Source organism: Triturus cristatus, chromosome 4_2 (genome assembly GCF_964204655.1).
Source record: "Triturus cristatus chromosome 4_2, aTriCri1.1, whole genome shotgun sequence".
In the NCBI taxonomy this organism is placed as follows: Eukaryota; Metazoa; Chordata; class Amphibia; order Caudata; family Salamandridae; genus Triturus; species Triturus cristatus.
This window is the reverse complement of record NC_140586.1, coordinates 361,507,344-361,525,948: the sequence shown is the minus strand read 5'-3', so window position 1 is coordinate 361,525,948 and position 18,605 is coordinate 361,507,344. Positions and strand designations below refer to the sequence as shown.

At 46.8% G+C, this 18,605-nt stretch overlaps 1 protein-coding gene across 2 annotated transcripts in view; it reads left to right on the top strand.

Moving 5' to 3' along the window:
- The window catches only part of LOC146833887 (protein FAM163A-like), a 241,993-nt gene that overhangs the window by 57,297 nt on the left and 166,091 nt on the right, over positions 1–18,605 (top strand). The window contains exon 1 of one of the 2 annotated variants that reach the window (XM_085601788.1): positions 17,239–17,325. The exons of the other annotated variant lie outside the window; for it this stretch is intronic. The gene's annotated coding sequence lies outside the window, so the exon portion shown is untranslated. Of the gene's footprint in view, positions 1–17,238; positions 17,326–18,605 lie in introns of those variants that run through there. 2 annotated transcript variants of the gene reach the window in all.

Sequence of the window (18,605 nt, the reverse complement as noted above, 5' to 3'; positions counted from 1 at the left end):
GGCAGAATGATCATACATCACACACCCAATAGACTGAGGTGGGAGAGCAATACTCCACTGGGTGGAGCCAAAGTTCACTCAATGTGTATTTTATGGAACAAATCTTTTTATTCGTTTTATAAGGCAGACCAATGTACATATATAGACATATGCCTACAACCCTGGGGGCCGGCGGCTAGGAAACGATGCATAGTATATTCATGTGTACACATCTTAAGTGCCTACAACCCGGGGGCTGGCAGCGCTTATTAACATGCCTTAATTTAAATAAGAAACACAAAACCGTCAAGAAAACAATATATATTGGAAAAGGAGAATTATAAAAGAGCAGAACCCCCCCCTCCCACCCCAAGGAAAGAAAAGAAAGAAAAAGAAAGAAAGACAAAAGGGGGGACCCGCACCATGATCCAACAGATCTTTGGTAGTATCCTGTCCCATCCCCACCGGCTGCAACCCTAGTTCCTCTACACTCCGAGATGATAGTCACCTGTTCCTGAGCGCTAGGGATCAGCTGGAGGATTTGTAAGAGTTTGGGGAAGGTGACTTCTCGGAATTCTTTGGATAGTAGAGAAATGAAGGGGGCCCATAAGTCCACATACTTTTCGCCTTTATGATCCTGTACTAGGGATAGATGTTCCATAGCTAGGGTCGACCACAATCTATGTAGCCATGCCGTGTGGTCCGGGACTGTCGTAGTGCCCCAGTGAACCAGGAGCGCTTGGCAGGCAGTGAGTAATGCTAAAGCCATCTGCCTGCCACCCAGGGGCCGCAATGGGAACGTTATGGGATTCGAAAGCCCCAATAAAGTGTAGGCCGGAAAGCGGGGGATCTCAGTCTCAAGGCCACATCTATGTCATTTAACACCTGCTCCCAAAACCGCTCTAGCTTCGGACAGTGCCAAAGAAGATGTACTAAGGAGCCGGTCAAGCCACAGCCCCGCCAGCATTTCTCTGTGTGGTTCTTGTCCCATTGATGGATACGGGCGGGCGTGAGGTACCAATAAGACGCTACTTTAAATGCAGACTCAGTCCCCATGGTATTGAAGGTAATGTGGTGAGCTCTATAATGAATGTTGTCCCACTCCTTGTCTGTGAGGTTCTGCCCCGATTCCGCCTCCCAATGTAACTGACCTTTCGAGCGACTCCCTCTCAGGCCTGGCGCAAGTAGAACATAAAGTTCCGCTATCAAATGCTTATCATGGGTCTTGCTCATCACCCATCTCTCGAAGGGTGTACATTTTCGAGAAGCATGCGGTAGATACGCCACTGAGGTAGCCCAGTGGCGTAATTGTAGGTAACATAACTTAACTGTACGTGGTAGGTTGTAATCCTGACGTATCTATGCAAAGGGAATGATGCCGTCTAGATCGAATAAGTAACCCAGTCGCTTACAACCCGCCTCCCTCCAATGCTGAGCAATCTCGGATTTACAGCCCGGGGGGAAGTCAGGGTTGTTGACCATCGGAGTCATAGGGGAGGGGAACGTTGTGAGGCCCCTTTTTAGCTCTACCTCATCCCACACTTTCATTGTGGCCGCCGTTACAGGAGAGGAGTAGCTCTCCCAAGCTCATGCTTTACGCGGAAGCCAGATCTCTCTCCAGATATTCGCTCCAGCGACTGCCTGCCCATGAAGGTCCAGTGCTTTTCGGAAAGCGGGCGGTTCCACTCTAGCACATACCGGAGATGGGTGGCCTGAAGGTATCTGTGGACCAGCGGTAAGTTCACCCCGCCCTTGGGTCGTGCCAACTGTGAGACCGACAGACGTGCCTTTTTGCTGCCCCAAATAAATGTATTGATGGCCAGCTGTAAGGCTCGCATCGCTTTGGGTGGGGGCATTAGGGGCAGAGGTTGGAAAAGGTATAGGATCCTCAGCAAAATTGTCATCTTTACAGCAGCTATGCGCCCGAACCATGCCAGATTAAGCTTAGTCCAACCATCCAGAGCTTTCCTAGTCAGGCCCACCAGAGTCAAATAATTCAGCTCTAGCGTGGGGGGGATTGAGGGGGCAAGGAGAATACCTAAAAAGGTCACGGGGTCGCTAGACCAGTGCAGGGGAAGGCTCTTTTGCAGTAGTTCTACATGTGCCTGGGGCGAGGACAAGTTGAGCACCTGAGACTTGGTAAGGTTGACCTTAAAGCCCGATACATGCCCAAAGGACTTAAATTCGCTCACCAGCGCAGGTAGAGACATGTGGGGCTCTGTGAGGGATAAGATGACATCATCCGCGTAGAGGCTCACCTTGTGTGTATCTCCTCATAATCGGAGACCCTGGATGCCTGGATGATCTCGTATTCTTTGAGCTAGGGGCTCCACGTAGAGGGCAAATAGGAGGGGCTAGAGTGGACACCCCTGCCTCGTGCCCCTAGCGATCACAAAGGGGATCGAGAACACTCCATTCACCCTGACAAATGCCCGGGGGGCATGGATAAATGCATTGAACCCATTGGATGAAGCAAGTTCCAAACCCGATGCTCTGAAGCGTGTCAAACAGGTACCCCCAGCTTACCCTGTCAAACGCTTTTTCCGCGCCCACGGACAGGAGCACGGCCTCCCTATGAGATCAGTGTATGCTGTCCATGAGATGCAGAAGGCGTTTCGTATTATCCCCCCTTGACGGGAGGGGATGAATCCCGCCTGATCTGGGTCAATTAGACCTGCCATGAGGGGGTCCAGGTGCACAGCCAGAATGCCCGCAAAGAGCTTTGCATGGATATTGAGCAGCGAGATAGGGTGGTAAGAGCTGCAAAGCCCAGGATCTTTATGAGGCTTGAGGTTGACTGATATCGCGGCTTCGGACATGGAGTCCTTGACCGCACCGCTGTCTAGGATAGAATTGAAAAGTCGTATCAGGACAGGTCCCAATTCCCTACAGAATGTTTTGTAGAAAAGGCCTGGTAGCCACCTGGCCCAGGGGATTTATCTAGCTTTAGACGTGAAATGGCTGATATAATCTCATCCAGACGTATGAAGTCTTCTAGTTGCTCTGCCTGGGCCTCTGGGAGGCGTGTAAACTTGCTTGACTCCAGGCAAGCCCCTATTTCGGAGTGTCTGATCACCCCTTCGCTATACAGGGATTGATAGAATCGCCTAAACTCTTCTACTATTTGGGAGTCTAAATGTGCTTCCTCGCCTGAAGGCCGCTTCAGGGATGGTATGGCCGCTGCCACGGTTTTGGCGCGTAATCACTGCAACAACATCCTCCCGCATTTATCGCTACTCAGGGAAAACTTTTGGCGAAGGCGAAGCACAGCATATTCTGCCCTGTCCAGGTCTATGGGTTTAAGGAGCAGTCTTTTCTTTTCCAGGGACCTCCATACTCTCGGGGCACCCGTACATTTATGAATAGCCTCCAATTCTCCTACTTCTTGTTCTAAGCGCTGTCGGGCTTCTTTACGCTGTTTATTGTCAGCTGAGGAAAGTGCCATAAACTCTCCTCGAATAACCAGTTTGAGGGTTTCCCAGATGGTCGCTAATGTGGTATCCCCAGTGTCGTTGTACTGCAGATAGTCAGTAATCTTCGCGCGTACACTCTCTACATTGCTAGGCAAGTGCAGTAGACCCACCCGTAGACGCCATCTAGCCGGAGTGTGCCCGACCCCCTCTAGCTGTATGTGAATGAAAATTGGCGCATGGTCGGACATGGAGCGCGGTGCTATAGAAGCATCAGTAACCCTAGGCAAATGCGCTTTGGAGACGAGGAACATGTCCAAACGTGCATAAGTTTTGTGAGCTGCGGAATAGAAGGTGAAGTCCCTGAGAGTCAGGTGTTTAAGCCGCCAAGCATCATACATGCCGCTATCATCCAACCATTGTTTACCCTCTGGGGAGAGGGCACCCCCCTGTGTAAACCGCTGGCCAGATCGATCAGAGTCATTCTCCATGACCAGGTTCAGATCCCCACCCACCACTATCGAAGCATCAGGGGAGGCCAAGCCCTCTGCAATGTGCTGGCGTAAAAATGGCTCCTGATGTGTATTAGGTGCATATACATTCATCACAGCATAGTGGTCTCTCATTGTTCCCTGAGCGCTAGAACCCTGCCCTTTGCCTCGTAGAAAGTGGAAAGCAGTTTTCCCTCAAATTTCGCCCTTAGTAGAATGGCCACCCCATTCGTCTTCGCCGAGCCTGAGGACCAATATTGGCGGGGAAAGCGTCGTGAGCGCATGCGGGCAGAGACTTTGGACAGCAAGTGGGTCTCCTGCAACATGCAAATGTCCCCTTCAGAGTGCTCTAGTAAGGACAGTATGGCAGAGCGCTTTACAGGTTGATTTAGGCCCTGGACATTAAGACTTACAATCTTGAGATCCCTCCCCATCAGAAACAGAAATCAGTGCCTGTCGCACAGCCATGATACACTTTGAAAAGAGGAGCTGAGAGTGAACGAGAGCACATAAGCACCAGTGAGGGGGAAGCAGAGGCATCTGAGCCGGTACGGAGGCCCCAAAAAAGATTAACAACAACTGAAAATAAGCAAATACCGATCTGTACCCTAAACCCAGAAATAACAATAGACACAAGTCCGTCAGTAGAAGAAAAACCCAATGGGGTCATGGCACTGGCAGCAAGTCGCGACCTAAAGTACCTGATGATGCACCGGTGAACGATCCGTCAGCGGGGAACAGGGAGCAGTCTCGTGTGTCCCTCCGGCCTCTCTCCAGGACACCCACCCCGGATGAGCTTCAACTTAATCTCAGGGGGTGTTCGGGCACTCCTGAAGCCGAGAGAGAGAGGAAAGGACCGCCTCACGCTCCTTGGCCATTGTTTCTGGGTCCGGCTTCAGGTTAGATGTCGGTTTGCCAACCAATTGCCAGCGTGAGGTTCTCCGGGTGATGCGTTTTTTAGGACCTTCTTTCTGTTCCGGGGTTGTGGGTCGCTCCAAACTCAGCACACCAAGGGCTTCGGAAAGGGAGCGGATCTGTCTCAATTTACCTTGGTGCTTACAAATGATGCGGAAGGGGTGGCCTCAAGAGTATGGAATCCTGTTGTCGCGAAGATGGGAGGTGACCGCCCTGAATTGTCGCCATTTGGTCAGGGTGGAGGCCACAAAGTCTTGAAAGAGTGCTGGGGTGTGACCTTGAAACTGGATAGGGTGCGATTCTCAGGCTTTGCGTAGGATTTGTTCCTTAAATTGGAATTCATGTACGCAGATGACAATGTCTGGCGGAGGGGCCAACACGGTGGACCCCGTCCATTTGAATATCCCGAGTGTCCTCCTCACCTAGCACCTGTTGAAAAATGGCCAAGACGTAAGACCTGAGGTTGTCTCACTCTGCCCACCAGGACACTGCTCGGATCCATAAATTATTTTTCGGTATGGGCCTGCAGGTCCAAGTGTTGTTCCTGCAGCCGGATCATGTCTTGCTGCAGCTGGTGGAGTTCATGTTCCCGGCTAAGTTTGTGCTCTTCATGAGTGGCTACGCTTTCGCCCACTTTGTCTAGGTCGCGCTGAACTTCTTTAAGATCCGCAGCGAGCTGGCCCTTCAGGTCCATGATATCTTCTTTGATGGCCGTGAACGGCTCCATCATTAAGGCCTTCGTGGCCGGGCTATCACCCCCCTCCATCGCCTCTGGTTGCTTCGTGTCCCCAAGAGCAGTACCTGCGGTGCTGCGGCCGCCAGTTTGTTTGAGAAGTAAGTCTTTAAGGGACTTCGCCTTCTTGGCACGGGCTGAAGACATAGTGCGAAGCCAGGCCCGCGTAGTCGCTTGCAGGAGGTCCGTAACAATGGGGCCAGATGTTGCCTGTAGGAGGTCACAGTTGGTGTTGACACTGGGCAATCCAGCTGAGGGGCTTTCATGCAGTGAGGCAGGTGTGTACCCAGGCTACGGTCTCTCCTGTGTCAGGCCCGTGCGACCTCAGCCGCCCTCTCACTCCTCAGTGTATGCGCTACACGTGCATGAAGCCGCAGCCAGGCAAGGCCTTTGCCGGCCTGCTGCGCCCACAGGTTGCAGCATTTGTCTAAGGAACCGACCAGTGGGGGTCGAGAGTGGATCAGTGCCCAGGGGTTGCTGAGTCCCACTGCTCACCCCCTCCGCCGCAACAGCCGACCAAATAGCTCAAGTGCCAAGCAGGGAGGCCACGGGGCCCTCCTTACAGCTGTCTGTGAGGATTGTAAGTGGCAGCGCATCTGTTGTGGGATGGTCTGCTGCGTTACTGCAGAGTCGGACTGCTGCTGGGGGAAATCAGGCTATGGGCTCCGGGGGTGCAGACCAATGCGTGTCTCTGTGGTGCAGATCTGGGCGGTTTCCTACCACGTCCACCCAGGATGTGGCGCAGAACCTCGTCTGTCGCACGCCACGTCAGGCCAGTGGAGGCGACAAAATGGCGGGTGCTCCGCAATTGTTGGCCGAGGCTGCCGCCGCTGCACTGCACGCCACTGAAGGGAAGGCGTTTGGGGGCCGCGAAAGATCACCAGAAGGGGCCGCTCCTGAGATCAGTGCTCTGGGGAAGCGTTGTCCCGGTCTCCACCGGGGTCTGTTGGCTGTCGCGGCACCGCGCCCTACACTCACGGCCCAGGCCCCGCTCCCGTCCAGCCAGGAATGGAGCCAGGTAAATCAACGGAGGCAGCAGGCGGACTCCATCAGGCACTGCGGCAGGCCCTCTCGGTCTCCGGTCCCGGATTGCGTGCTAAAAGACCGGGATGGGGCTAAAACAAAGCTTTTGAGAAGGCAAAGCCAGAGGGATGGATTCCTGCGTCCTACCTTGCCGCCATCTTGGCCTCAATGTATATTTTAAAGCATTGTTGACATTAGGTTGGCAGACAGCTGTGTCATCCAGCCAAATCTAAAAACCCTGACCCAAACGTGATGATAAAACTTGAACCCCAATTTGAAATAAGGGGTACAGACCGAACGGTGAGGCCAATGCCCTGCAGGGGCATCCCACAGTCATTGTCTCACAAATATCAAACCCTTTAAGAACCTGATCCTCAGTCTCCCTCCCGGGCTGAAGAGGAACAGGAAGTGGAGAAGTCAAATAGTCTGCTCTGCCAGGTCCTGATCTCCAAAACCTAATCCCTTCACACCCTGAGGGAGGGGGTCTGAGGTGCTGTGTTTCCCGAGAGGGGAAAAGCAAGAAGGGTATGGAATAATACTGAAGAGATACAGGTTTCCTGAAAGAAATAATCCTCTGAGGTCTGAAACCTGCGAGCCCTCTTACTCTGAGGTGGACAAATCGTGAGAGGTGATAGATCAGAGATTATAAAGAGCAGGCCAGCTTGGCTAGACCCTACTCTGTGAAACAAATCCCTAACTCTATGGTAGGCTGAACGCTGATATGGGCGCATCTGAGCAGGGTAGGGTATGGTGAAAAGCGTCGCCAGCAGGTCGCACAGAAGACATTGTTTTTTATAAAACCTCAACTCTAAAATGGTCTAATAAGGTAGCTTGCCCAGAAAATTCCATGTGTTAAAAATGTGTGGCTTTTTTTAAAACAAAAAAAGTAAGACAACTACACATAATAACAAGCATTGACAAAACCAATATGTCTCGGTTTTGGGACCTATAGTCTTTGCCAATGTTTCAATGTTTTTAGCTGTGCCATATGGCTAACGATTCGGAAAGAAATTAAGCCTTTGACACACTGGCACGCGACATTTTGTAGGTGCGTGCACCATGCCTGCACTTGCCCACAGAATGATGCAGCCACATTTTTTTCTAATTAGTTATCAATCTGAAATGGATGTGTAACTAACAAGAAAAAAATGAATGAATAACGTGGAGTTGGGGGGTGAAAGCAGACAGGTGCCATAGGGGAACACGGAGCGCGGCAGGGGGAGAGAAGCACAAGAGACAGACAGCGGCAAAACACGTGGGACAGATGTATAATGCCTTTTTTCAGCTTGCGTGAATCGGGCCTTTTGCGATCTGAAAAAAAATCCCTATTTGCGATTTGGTAGGCTATTACCAAATTGTAAATTGAATTTGCAATTCCTATTAGGAAGGGGCGTGCTAAGGGCATCCCTTCCTAATAATGAGTCGCAGGGGCATGTAAGTAAGTTTTGCAACCAGAATGCGGTCGCAAAACATTCAGACTTTACCGACGCCGGGAAGGAGGTGTGTAATGGGTTATTTAGTTCTATTAATTTAGTTGGTATCACGCGCCATGCCAAGAATGTTAGGCGCGTGATGCCTAGTGCAATGTTCATGTTGATATGTTCTTTTGAATTGTGGCTCACGCATGGAGCGCTGTTGTTAGGGTGTTCGAATGGCATTAATCAGTTGCCGTTCGATCATCTGAGCAAGAGGACGCTCCGTACGATGGATGGATAATCTTATTCTTCAAATAAACATTTGAACTTCATTCAAGAGGATCTTTTGATTCATTTCATTTGGCGACGACTGGGAACAGTTCCACCCATCAGCCCACGCGTTTTCATCAACCTTTCACTGAAATGCTGCATCTAAGGGACTGACGGACATCATTCTCTTACCTTTCCAAAAGTGGTCGGACTTCGTTTTCAACGATGGTCGGACTTCGGAAGATGTGGGGTAAGGTCCAGTAATCAGCCCGGAAGATCAGTTAAGGTACGTCACAGAAATTTACATCAGAGCGTTGCTTTGCTCGCGCATTCCTCTCGAGAGTCTCCTCGACTTAAAGCGCATACGCAATTAGATCGAACTGTTATGCCCCAGCTGACGTCACAACGTTTTAATGCGTGACGCCATTTTGAAATGGGACATCTTTGCTTGCAACTCAATCGGAGCAGTTCAGTTTGCGTCTCAAGTGGCTGATAAAATCATTCTTTACTCTGCGTGTCAGTGGATCCTCTTCCGACGACACGCACGTCATTACTGCTCATTGTTATTATTATTACCTGCGTGTTGCCGATTTACTTGCGGCAACACGCACGTCATTCCTGTGCATAATATATTCATGGTGTAAAGCGAACTAAGCAATTGATAAGTAATTGTTCTCAGCGTGTCACAGGATTACCTCCCGACGACACGCACGTCATTATTATTTATACAATAACGTAGTATTCACGACGTCAAACGCTATTGCAGTGGTAAAAGACTACAATAATATTTTTTTTTTCTCTACGTTACCACCAGTATTGTAGATCACACCATGGCTACAAATACACAACAAATGACTCAACCTCCACCTTTCCTTAGAAAACCTGGCAGCCCACCAATTATCTGGATCGAATGGTTCAGACTTTTTGAGAACCTAGTAGCTTATAGACGCTATTAATTATTCTCCTGAACGCAAATTTGCTTTACTATTTGGTTGTCTTGGTCAAGCAGCACAAAGAATCTTTGACAGCATTGTTCCTATTCCACCTCCACCATCTCATCAGGGGACAATCAATGGAATGTTTATCTGGAGGCTGTCGCACGACTTAAAAAGCAATTTGCAGAAGAACCTAACATTATGCTAGAACGTCACAACTTCTACAAACGCAAACAAAAAGAAGATGAAAAAGTGGAAGAGTACATTTCTGCTCTCAGGGTTTTAGCTACCACTTGTGGTTTTGGTCCACTAGCAGATAACTATATTAGGGATCAATTTGTGTTTAATTGCGCATCTCGTAAAATCAAAGAAAGTATTTTGAGTTGCAAAAATCCTCTGTTGTCGGAGGTAATTGAATTAGCCCTGAGTATTGAGCGATCAACTATTACTAGTAGGGTCATGCAAGACGATACCAAGACCGGGATTCATTCAATTACCTCTAATGATTCAGAAAATGAGTGTTCATTAGCAGCTGTTAATATTAAGAGCAAGAATACCAAATTCATACAAAAGAAACAACCTGTGTTTTGTTATAGGTGTGGCTCGAGGAATCACATAGGTAATTTTCCAGGATGCCCAGCCATTAATAAACGCTGTGTGGTATGTAGAAGAGTAGGTCATTTCCAAGGGGTTTGCAGGAACGCTAAGAAAACTGTCAATGTTCAAAGCATAGAAACAGAGGTTGATACATGTTCCAATTCATTGAACAATGTGATTATAACGTTAGATTGTGGAAGTTATTGTATTAAGGGCCCTTTATGTTCAGCTTCAATTGATAACATTACTTTATAGGTCATAGCGGATTCGCGCTCTCCGATTACTATTTTGAGGGACACAACATTTTTTGAATGGTGGAAGGATAAAGAATTAGTTAAATCTGATGTACATCCCAAAGCTTTCGGTGAGAAAGACATCGATATGTTAGGATATTTTTCAGGAGTTGTACAATGTCTTGGGAGGGAGACAAGGACAACAAGCATTGGCATGGCCAATAGGTCTCGCCTTTGGGACCTTATAAGTATTTAGCCATGCAACAGTTGCATAACTAAATACTTATAAGGTCCCAAAAGCGAGACCTATTGGCTATGCCAAGCAGCCGAAAGTGATCGCCATCGCGATCAAACATCAAAGTGAAAGTAATCGCGGTAAAGCACGGGGCCCGCGCCCGCACACATGCACTGTAGCTCTAGGCTGGCCTCGTAGCACTTTTTGGAGCACTCTCAATAAGTCTCGCCAGACCAGCGCATGCGGGTGGAAAGATTTAGCACGCATGGGTTTGTATCTAGTTCCAGGAGATGAAAACCCAATTAAGTTGGGGGAATTACCCGTTTGCAACATTGATTTTCCAGAATCGGATGGGGACATGAATTGTTAGAATGACATCATTGATGAATTTAAACCTGTTTTTAGCTAAAAGGTTGGAAAAGTAAAGGGTGTTGAGCATCATATTAAATTGATACCTGGAGCACAACCAGTATCACATAAAGTTCGCTCAGTCCCCATGAGTGTGCGAGAAGAACTTAAACTCAATTTACAAAATGTATCTGACCAAGGGATTATAGTCCCCCCAGATTCTTTGCAGTGGGTGGCTCCCATTGTGGTCGCACAAAAAAAATCGGTCGAGATCAGGCTTTGTGCCGACTTACGCGCACTCAACAAGAACATAATCGTGGATTGCCACCCACTGCCCAGAATTCACAAACTGCTGGCAAATCTAGGGGGAGCCAAGTGGTTCTCATTGATTGATCTGAGGTCAGCATACCACCAGGTTTCATTATTTAAAGACTCACAAGATTTGTGACTCCGTTTGGTGCGTATAAGTTTCTTCGTCTTCCATTTGGTCTAGCATCAGCGGGGAGTGTGTTTCAAAAATTAATGGACACACTTTTCCATGGAATAGTTGGAGTTCAAGCATATTTGGATGATATCCTGATATTTGCTAAATCTCTTGAAGATGTGATTTTAAAACGTGTCCTAGCAATATTAAGGTCTAAAGAGATAACTGTGAGATTAGATAAATGTAAGTTCGCAGTACAAGAATTTGAATATTTAGGGCATACTGTGCCCGATAAAGTGATTAAACCAACATTTTCAGTGATTAGAGCAATTGAAGAGGCAAAAGCATCGAAGGAGAAGGACGCGTTGCGTTCATTCCTCGGCTTGGCCGAATATTACGCAAAATTCGTACCTAGTTACGCTCAGTCAGTAGAACCTCTGCGTGAGTTGTTAAAAAAAGGTCACGGGTTTAAGTGGAATGATTAAATGGAATCTGCATTTAATAACGTCAAAAAGTTGATTGTGTCCGCACAGGCTTTACATGCTTTTAGGGATGACTGTATGTCCCTTATAACAGTAGATGCGAGTATGTCTGGTTTGGGAGCAGTCCTGAGTCAGAGAGTGGATGGGCAAGAACAGACAGTGGCATTCACGTCTAGATCCCTCAAACAATGTGAGAAACAGTACAGTACGATAGAGAGAGAAGCTCTGGCGTGCGTATGGGTGGTCCACAAATTCAGGATGTACATTTGGGGATGCAGATTTGAGTTGGTAACCGACCATAAACCACTGATATATATATTTAACAAAGTTAATACTTCCTGTATTTCTGCTAGACTCCTGCGTCTAGTTTCAAAACTCCAGGAATTCAACTTTTCAGTAAAACACATTCAGGGAGGCAAACATTTCTAAGCTGATTGCTTGTCTAGGTTACTCATGGATAAAGATGATGAAGATGATTCCCTAGTGGACGACATTGAATGCATTGCATTGGATGCTGTTCAGGTATATGATTCAGTGTTGTCAGAGAATGATTGGAGGGATGCATGTGACAAGGATGCACTGATAAAGAAAGTAATTGAATATTCAACTAGTGTATGGCCAGATCCAAGGTGCTTGAACGGGGATCTGCGCACCTTTGCTCACGTGGCGAATGAATTGTCTATCAAAAATGGGATTGTATGCCGAGGGGACAGATTTGTTCCTCCGGTTGGATTACGTCCAGTAATAATAAACAATGCTCACCTGGGACACCTGGGATCCACAAAAACCGCTATGAAAATCAAGCAGCATTATTGGTGGCCAGGGGTGGATTCTCAAGTTAAGTCCACCATTGATAATTGCCCAGAATGTTTATTGTCCGACAAACATTGGCGTACTTTGAAGATTCCGTTGCACCCCACTGAATTTCCAAAGGCACCATGGGAAAAAATTGGTCTAGATTTTTCAGGTCCTTATTCTGTACTTAATCAAGACAGAAAGTTCATTATATTGGCTGTTGATTATTTTTCAAAGTGGATGTACCACTGTTTTGTCGAATCTCCTGATACGGAGTCGACGTTAACATTTCTTAAAAAAAGATTTTCACTTGGAGGTGCCCCAAAAGTCATTGTAACTGACAATGGCACACATTTTGTCTCTGAAAAAATGTGTACATTTTTAAAGCAGCTAGACATAAAACATCTTAAAGTAGCTTTGTACTCACCAACTTCCAACAGGTTGGTGGAAAGAGGTAATACAATTGTGAAGGAGGGTATACAGACTGCATTGTCAGCTGGATTAGATGTGAATGTGTTTTTGGAGGAACAAATCTGGAATTATAACACTTCTCCCCACTGCACAACTGGAGTATCTCCTTTCACATTATTGAGAGGCAGGGAAGCCCACACGTTCTTGTTTCCATCTTTGCTTGAAGAAAAGTCTAACGAGACAAAGATTAATGTTAAAGATATTTCCAAGAGAGTTATTTCTAAGCAATTACTGTTGAAAGAAAATTTTGACAAGAAATGTCATGTAATGAGTGAAGATGTATTGGTTGGCGATTGGGTTCTTATTAGAAAGCTAGTAAAAGTAAGGAAAGGAGAATCAAAGTTTTTGAGGTCTGAAAGAGTATGTAAAGTAAGCAAAGGGGCTGCTTTTGTGGAAAAGAAAGGATGGTGGAACAAAAGACAACTTGTTAAGGTTTCCCCTGACCAAGCTAGGAATTTATTAGACAGACAGAGGAAAATGAAGGATGACCTTCATTGGGGTCACTAGTTGGAAACAACAGGGTCTGTGGGATCCTCAAGTTTATCTTCACAGGCTCCCGTATCTCAAAAAGAATTTTCTTTTCCAATTGTCAATAACACTCCATCCCAGGTTGATGAGAATCTGAACAGTGGATGCTCTTCTAGGGGCCGTGCTATTAAGGCTCCAAAAAGTTTGAGGATTTTGTTAGATATTGACAAAGTAATTTAACGATTTCTGCATGTTGCATTGTAAATTTAGTTTCATTGAATGTATTTTTTGTGTTTTCTGTAAAGGGGGAAGGTGATGTAATGGGTTATTTAGTTCTATTAATTTAGTTGGTATCACTCGCCATGCCAAGAATGTTAGGCGCGTGATGCCTAGTGCAATGTTCACGTTGCTATGTTCTTTTGAATTGTGGCTCACGCATGGAGCGCTGTTGTAAGGGTGTTCGAATGGCATTAATCAGTTGCCGTTCGATCATCTGAGTAAGAAGACACTCCGTGCGATGGGTGGATAATCTTATTCTTCAAATAAACATTTGAACTTCATTCAAGAGGATCTTTTGATTCATTTCATGGTGGTAACCCATTCGCAAACTGGAAGGATTCTCCGAGGGACCCCTTTCCCTTTGTGAATGTGGGCACCAACATTTTGTAAGAGCAAGCTGTGGTCCCACAGACCACTGCCTACTCTTAAAAAATGAAAAGAAAACTTCTCATTTTTCTTTTTTAAATGCATCTCATTCTGCATTTCAAAATAAAAAACTGCTTTACTTAAAAAGCAGTCACAGACCTGGTGGTCTGCTGAAACCAGCAAGCACCATCCTTGTGAGTGCTAACCATTCCCAATGGGTCGCAAATTGCAACGTGCCTCATGAATATTAATGAGGCAAGTCCCTTGCGACTCATTGGGTTTTGCAAACAGTGTAAAACACACTGTTCAGTGGCGGCTCCTCCGCTAAGGCAGAGGAGCGTCGCCCCACTGCCAGGAACAGCACAGAAAGGAAAAAATAAAATGATAATAACGGAATGTTATTATCATTTTATTTTTTCCTCCTGCTGCAGCAGTGCGTGAGAGGCGGGCGGAGCTGCAGGAGAGGAGTGGCAGAGACTCCGGTGCGCAATGACTGTTTGGTCTGCCCTCTTGGGCCGCCCAAGACAGTCATGCGCACTCCCCTGTTCTCCATGAACATGCCCACCCCTATCTGGCTGAGCGCCGGGTCAGGGCACTCAGATCAATCACAATGCTCCACTGGAGCGTTGTGATTGGCTTAGGGGTGGGAGTCCGGCTGCCTGCCTCCTGCCTCCTGTTCCGACCTGGAGTCGAGCACAGGCAAGCAGGCGAAAAGACGTGGGACCCGGCAGCAGCAGCAATGTAAGTTTTATTTTTTATTTTATTTTTTAAAGCAGCCCACCAGCCCCTTCCCCCTTGCCTACCCCCACCCGCGAGTTGTGCCGGCCGCCCCTAACACTGTTGTACATAGCTGTTTGCAATTACCTAAAAGCAAACAAAAAAAAAATCACTATTAGGAAATCACAAACGGACGTCTATGTACTTCTGGCCCCATGGACTTGTGTAGATTACTTAAACAAACAAAAAAAGCAGTGCCTGAAAAAGCAAGCATCTATGCTTTTGTGTGGAACAAACACAAGAGGAAGAAAAGCCCACACATCTACCGAGTAAGAAGCAAGCAAATGACAGTGACAATGAAGCCAATCTAGGGCAAGCAAGAAATGGGCTCTCAGCCCGAGCACTGTAAGATAATAATAACAAGCATTTGCAATGCAATAGGTCTCGCATTTAGGAGAGTCTAAGCTACTGGCATTGTAAATGACAATGCCTTTTATTTATGTTTAAAAACCAATACATAAATAAAAGGCATTGTCATTTACAATGCCAATAGCTCAAACTCTCGCAAATGTGAGACTTATTGTATTGCCACAATGAAAGAGAGCATGGCGCGCTGTCAATACATAGAAGCAGCCGCCATTGCCGGCATACTGCGAGTGCTGGGGGGGAAGACACAGTGAAAGCGCGCATGCCGCGAGGCTACTATATAGAAGCGGCCGCCATTGATGGTATCCCACGAGTGCTGTGGGGGGGGGGGGGGCAGCCACAGTGAAAGCACGCATGGCGCGCTGCTAATACATAGAAGCAGCCGCCATTGCTGGCGTGCCGTGAATCTTGCCGATATTAATAAATGAATGAATGAAGGGTCTTCTAAAGCGCACGAATGCCGGAAGGCGTCTTGGCGCTGTGCGAAACAAGGATGAGACCATCAGAATCCTAATTTTGAATAATTGTAATGTCTGATTAAAAAGCCAGGTTTTGAGCTGTTTTCTAAAGACCTAAAGTGATGGTGCTTTTTTTAAATTCAAATAAAAGACGGTTCCATTGTAGAGCTGTTGATCTGAAAAGGATTCTTCCACCCCATGAGGCGCGTTTAAAGGTTGCAACCTTTATAAGTGTAGCTGCGCCAGAACAGAGGGTTCTGCAAGGGATATACCATTCTAGATTGTTCTTCAAATAAGATGGAGCTTTTCCGTACAAGGCCTTGTAGGCTAGGCAAAGTGCTCTGCAGGCGAAACGATAGCTAACTGGGAGCCAATGAAGTTGGCTAATGGCTAACTTGGCCGATTGAGAATTTGGGATTTTTTTGTAAAAACAGTGCAGAGGCATTGTGAAGGGTTTGTAATTTCATTAGTGGACCCTTTGGAAGGTCTACATATTGACCATTGCAGTAGTTCAGTCACGTTAACACTAAATCAATGACTACAGATTTCAAGAAATCTGCAGGAAGAAAATTTTCAATTTTCTTGATGATTTTAAGTACATAAAAGGAGGTGGAAGTAACCTTATTAACTTGGCCTTTATATTTTAACTTCCTGTCCATCAATATCCCTAAATTCTCTTTTGAGGTTGGCATTGGAAGAGTGCCTAGTTCAGGCGGCCACCAATTAGGTTAAGTAAATATTTCTCGAAACTTCTAATGAAAGCTCTTGAGTTAGGACACATGTAAAAGGGCCAGTCTTAATGGGAGGTAACAACAAAAGACAGAGAGGTATAAAGGAAGGACTAATAAGCCTAACAACAAATCAGAAACCAACATTTACAAAGGACAATGATACAAGCAATAAAAAATATGGGCAGAGAGTGGGTGGAGCTTCAAGTGTATAACTGAATATGGCATGCCTCGCAGAGCAGCGCATGCGCTGCCCAGGCTCGACCTAAAAACATGTGTCGCAACAGACAGGGCATATGCTGCCTTAAGTGAGATCTAAAAAGGAGGCAGTCCTTCAGCTGCCAAGAAGTGTCAGGAGCACTAGAGAACAGACAGCCAGGAACCTCCGAGTGAGAGGCAACCACGTGTCCTCCTGAGGCCAATGGGAATGGGTAACAATTTGTATTTATTTGGCGCGCCAGTGGAGGTGTTTGTTTCCTAGGCATAGAGTGTGAAGAAAGAAAGACGAAGTGATAATTGGAATTTTTAAGACCGTTATCTCAGCAAAGTCTCGAAGGTCTACTAACTGTTGTTACAATAACCCAATAGGCATTTTTCATCGGCAGCATGGTATAGTAGGCATGTCTGTAAAAGCCACATTAAGGCGCTATCCTATGATACACGGTGAGAGGTCAGTACCCCTGTTCTCAAAGACCCCCCCCCCCCCCCCCACGGCTGACGCGAGTCCGTCCGCCCGACACCTCGAATGTTGTGTTCCCTCCGCTAATGCGCGCTCATGTCCGCAGCTTGTAATGTATTTGTAGCCGTCATATGGCATCAGTGCGCCTGGCTGCCTGCCCAGCCCCCCGGGATCCCTTCCGCATTTCCTATTGCTTATTGATGATGCCTGCACCATCTCGGCATCTCCGTCTCCGTAGAAGCGCCGCGCGGCCCCCTGCGGCACCTGTACGCACCTCCTGACGGTAGGAAGGGGAGGCCTGGCCTGGGAGCGGAGGATGAATTATTGAAGAGCGTGAACCGGCGCACGTGATGGCATCGATACCACGCTGCGCACGCGGCCGGCCGAGCTATGCCCAGGACAGAGCAAAGGGGAGGATGGAAGGGACTTAAAGCTGGAGAGAAACCGAGTGAGCAAAGAAAAGAAACCATTGAAGTCAGGAAAGAACCAAAGGGAGGGGGGAAGGAATAATGGTGGGAGAGGGAAGTTTTGCGATAACACAAGGGCCTAATGCAATTCAGTATTGCTGCATATCTATGTATGGTAAACATACCTGCAAACAACATAAATGGAGTTTATTTACATAATCACTGAATATCCTGATAATCCGTCATGGAACCAGTCCTTCTGGACCCACTTTGGACACTCCTGGGTCAGTGGGATGAGAAGGATGGTGATAGGTAGGGATGTGAGAGGCGTGAGGAGGGAATGAGCTTTAGAGAGAGGAGAGAGGCGAAGGGAAAGGGCATTAATTGTGCTTATTCTGTTAGAATGTTATTTGACTACAGGACCAAGGAATGAATGAAATATCTTATAAAGCGCACAAATACCCAGAGCCGTCAAATAACAAGCAGGCAGATGAGAGTGACAAAGAACCAATCAATGGTAAGTAATGGGTGGGTTGTTGTAAGCTCACCTATAATGTCTTACCTATAATGCCTTGAAAGGTAGAGGTTCTCATTATCTGCAAAAGAAACTCTTAAAATACTCACCATGCCGAAACCTCAGATCCAGCACATTAGGCCTTCTACAGGTACCCCGTATTCGCCTGACTCGTATAGGGAGTAAAGCGTTTTCATATCTTGCCCCAAGATACTGGAATAAATTACCTATGGCCCTGCATAAAATCACCATTTACAGCACTTTCAAGAAACAATTACAAGTTTTTCTGTTCTAATCTTGCTTCTGATCCGTTTTTGGCTTCTTTCAGCTCTAGGTACTATTTCTAGGCAGCGCCGAGATGCCCCAGGGTGAGTCATGCGCTATAGAAATAAAGATAACATAACATAACAACTTAAGTAAGTCTTTCCCATCCAAACGGCTTGCGCTGTGATGTAGGCAAGATCTAAAAATAGGCCTGATCCGCAAAAAGTAATGTGGGTGCTCACCACTTGCAGCCATCGGCTCAAATTAAACACCGGTGAACAATGATTTGGTGATATTGTTCAACTAGTGCTATGGAGTTATGGTAGAACAATCTGCAGATTTTTAAGTATCGATGAGCGGGTCACAAGAAGCTTTGATGGGGGGGTGATTTTATGAGATTTATGGGGTGATACTAAAGTACTGATGAGCTGCTGATATTGAGAAATTGATGACCAGGTGGTTAAGATGTATTATTGATTTCATTGCTTTCTGATGTTGACAAGGTGATGATACTGAAGTGTTGATGAACAGGTGATTTTGAAG